We start from the raw sequence: 4,468 nt of genomic DNA, 5'->3' as shown, positions 1-4,468 counted from the left end.
TAATCAATGGACCTAATTTCGTTCTTTTCCTTCAAACCCACAGCAGAGAAAGCATCTCAAGGCATGCAAGAAAATCACCCCACCCCCTCCAGCCTCCTCATCTAGAGTTTCTTTCTGAACTTTATCACTTACAGAAAGGAGAGCACATTATAAATACTGTATGACAGATGGTCTGGGGGACTGTGCTATAGTTTCAATTTTTACAAAAGAACTATTTAGAAGATTTTTAAAGATAAACAAACAAAACCAGGAAATACCAGCCAACATGACCTATGGAAAGCATTATCTGTTCTGGTTGTTATGACTTTAGAATACTCTTAATAATCTTTCGTAAGTTTTTCTTCCCCTAGGAGAAGTTGAATCTAAAGCTAATAATTGTACAATGGAGTTAGTAGTTTGGCTGAAACAGGAAGCTGTTAAATAAGTTATATCAACAGTTCCATCACCTGGGAATTGATAAAGGAATTGCTTTCAAGATGCAAGCTTTTCATCTTTCCTTTACAACTGAGTTGAGAACACACCACCAAGTTTAATCTATGGGAAATGCCAACCTAGCTATAAGAAGTAGAATGAAACAAAAGCAAATTCCAGTTTGAGTAAAGATGTATTTAGTGAAGAAGTTGCATAGACATCTTACCCTTCAAAGCCATCAAAGATCCTCACAACTTGCTAACAAGCAACTAAAGGTAGCTATACTTCACACTTCGCACCTCAGTCTTTACAATTGACACAGCGGACAGAAGCGTTTATTGCCAGTGAGCTACGTTGCCATCAGCCAAATTGCAGAAAAACATCATGAAAAGAAACAGTGAAGCAAGGGCAGACATCCTTAAAAATAGTTGGTTGCATATAAGGATGATGGCTCACTGGTCCCAGGAGAGGACCAGTGTGTAAATATACATGTAAATTCTGGATCTACTTCTCACCTTCCGAGAGAAGAGCTTGTGGAATTTAACTCAACACAATTAACAGATGTAAATTATCTATTATGCTCATAGGTTACTTCATATCTTCTTTTAAAACATGATTACTCCGAGTCCAATTAAGCCATGATGAAAAGACAGTTTGTTCCTTCATTCAACAACACAGCTAACCACCAATATCATCAACAGGTGGTTCAACAGCACATCACAGAACTTAATGCTCTCTTAACAGAAATTAATGCTCTCTGAATAACAGGTTAAGTTCCGCCTCTGTAGTTACCACATCTTTTTTACCATAATAAAAATATTTTTATGAGGACAGGACTGGCAATGTATTAAAAGGATTCTTTCTTAAAAGATGTGAAGAATAGCAATTTGGCATTGAACTGTAAAGCTACCATGAACTTAAATAAATAAAATCCTGATATCTCCAGTTAACTTTTCAGAAAAAATCTCCATAGTTTTAAATGAAGACTGCATAGGTCAGAAGAGACCTATTCTTGAAAAGGAGTCTCTTAACCATGAATGTGGGCACATATAGTATTAAGATGTGAATAGATGAAAACAATAGGAATAAAGCAAAAAATTCTTAAAGAATTAGAACCTTCAGTTCTATTAAAATCATTATTTCACAAAGACTCACAATAACAAATGAAAACATTAACAAGACTATTGTTAATTTTTTTTTATTCTATGGTTTATTTTAAGCTCTTCACTGTTCTGCAGCTGGCTAGCCTTCACCTCCTGGTCAGTGTTAGAACTGCACTTATTTCTCATGTTATTTCTTGCATACTAAGCAAGCAAGCCTCAGAGATTTCCTTTGCCTGTTATTCTTGCTTCTGCAAGAAACTCAGTGTCATTTCAGCGCAGCAAACCTGTTGAAATGCTAAATGAACATCTCACTCTGAGCCAACCCCTATCCTTAGCAACAGTTTATAACTACACTTTATTATTTTAATGAGCAATGGAAACAGTAGGAACCCTTAGCAGTTTTGTAATAATACAGCTACACTGCTCATTCAAATGAAATGGTGTTAGATATGAAGGATTCATTAAAATAGCATTTGTGTCAGATTTACCCTTAAAAACAAAGTAATTCAAAGCTAAAGCTGAGTTTTAACACATCATTTGTGCCTGCACACTGCAGATAATAAAACCTTCTACTTCAGCCCATTGAGGAACAGAGAGCATATGAATTTAAAGAACTAGACTGAATTCGGTCAGTAAAGAAAAACAATGCATTCTTCCATCAGTATCCTAACTTTGCAGAACAAATGCTATTTTCTTAGATATTATACTTTTGTTTATACTATGTCTTGATCAAAATCTGAAGTCCAAAATTAGCCATTCTTTCTAACAGTTAGATGGGGATTTTTCCAGACATGTACCTAAGAGAAATGTTCCTTTCCATCAGAGGATTGAAAACGTTTTATGAAAGATATTATCATTATTTAGCTTAGTAACAAAACAGATACACAAAAGAAAAGCAGCCCAGAAATGATCTTACAGAGTCAGCAACATTTGGACTTGCAACTCATTCATAGGATGGGGAGGAAAGGGGTAGATCTTTTCCTCTTACCAAATGAACGTGTCTCAGTTTTGAATAATATATTAGTATAATTGAATAATCAGAATTGGGTCACTCTCTTCCATTGGCTATTTTGCCTTTGCAGTATTAGCTGTAAGGAAGGTGCCCCTTGAGATACTTGGAGCTATTGAACAAATTTCTAGATATTCCTTTTGAATGCATTCAGAACGAATTAAAAATATATAGATATTGACTTTACCTTTCAGTCAACATCACAATTTATTGATCCTTGAGGTAAATACAAATCTCAGCCTTGACTCAACATTTATTACTCAGTTCAACACATCTTGATGATCATCTCAAGATAATTCAGAAGATATTTGATATTCAGGAAAGTTTATTACGCTATTGTATAATTTCTATGCACTACCTTTTCTCTATTAAGATATAGAAATTTTAACTGGTGTTTTGATAAATAATTTTAACCTAGATTTAGCTATTCTTATTTATCATAAATAAACATACATGCAGAATGAGTTCCTCAGACCATCTAGTAAGTATGGGCAATGCAGATCTCAGCACCAGTAAGTTTTGCTTGGTAATGGATTCAACAACATGCCAAGGACAAAGTACACAACTGCCATCTTAAAAAGAAATATGCATTAAAAATAACTAAGATTCCTTATATTCATAAATAATACTCTGTAAGTAGCCCATGTGCCACAGGGTATTGGCAAGTCACTTACTCAATCAAACCTAAGAAGGAACTCTGAAAGCAGAGCATAAGATTCACCCAAAGGGACTTCGTCCTTTGAGGAAACATTCAAACAAGTCAAGGAAAACGACGTCACTGAAAAACTATCCTATTCCCCAGAAAAGAAGAAAATCAGGAGTTTAGTGCACAAATGACTTTTAATGTGGCTCCCCAACACACTGCACATTTACAGTCATTACAGTCTGAGGGTGTTCAGGCTTCTACTTGCACAGAGAAATGTTTTCCACAGTACAAACGATTAGACAACCCTCCACGAAAACTGATGATGAATATCTGCTACCTGTGCAAGCGCCGTGCATTCAGCAGCTTGACTTCAAAAGAAATTTCTTCTAGAATGCCTCTTACCACAGTGTGGAAGCTGGGTGAATAGGAAAACCAACATTCCAAATTTCCTGTTAGTTCAGCCCGCAGATAAACTTAAATCTCCCTACTTGTAAAGGCGATTGAGAGTCACCTTACAAAAAAGCAAAGATCCCATCCGTGACTTTTAAGGTTGTCTCCAAGGTAAATCAGAAGCTGAGATGCACTCAGAGAATGAGGTACTGTAGAAAAGCAGAGCAGCAGGAGCCGGTGAAAACAATGACTTTACATTCTGTAAGATAAATCATCTCAGATTGTTGCTTGGCACCCTGAATATCACCATCAACCTTGAACCAACATCTCCTGTTAGTGACATTGAATATTTGTTTTAATAAGTAAGTTGTATTTATATTATTTTGGAAATACAGGTTTAAACAGCTGTGCTGGGATTACTATCTGTAATTCATATTTGCCAATATTGATAGAGATGTTTGATAACCTGGATGAGGGCAGATATTAATTGCCATTGATGACAGTGTCCTTTTACTGTTTGTTCCGTGAGCTACTGAGCTTCCTCAGGCTTCAAAATGCAATCAACTTCATTTTCAGTTGAAAGAATGGCAGACACACGATTGGTAAAAATCTGAAATGTTCACTTTGAAACTCAGCTGGAAATCAATGTGCTAATTTCAATGAGGGTATCACTGATCATGTGCCTCACAATAGTCTGTTGTCTGTTTTACAAGAAAGGGAAGTTTTAGATGGAGGAAAGCTGATTAGCCAGATACTAGATCAATCAGCTATTACTTCTGTATTACCCAAGAAGATTAAGCTAGATATCCTATTTAAGACAAATTCTTTTGAGATTTTGCACTAGCAGTAAGACACATAAAAGACTAATTTCAGGGAGCAGAGCATAATAAAGAGATAAGAAAGCTGCAC

The sequence above is a fragment of the Meleagris gallopavo genome, chromosome 1 (assembly GCF_000146605.3).
Source record: "Meleagris gallopavo isolate NT-WF06-2002-E0010 breed Aviagen turkey brand Nicholas breeding stock chromosome 1, Turkey_5.1, whole genome shotgun sequence".
NCBI classification, from domain to species: domain Eukaryota; kingdom Metazoa; phylum Chordata; class Aves; order Galliformes; family Phasianidae; genus Meleagris; species Meleagris gallopavo.
Note: the sequence above shows the minus strand (reverse complement) of the source record.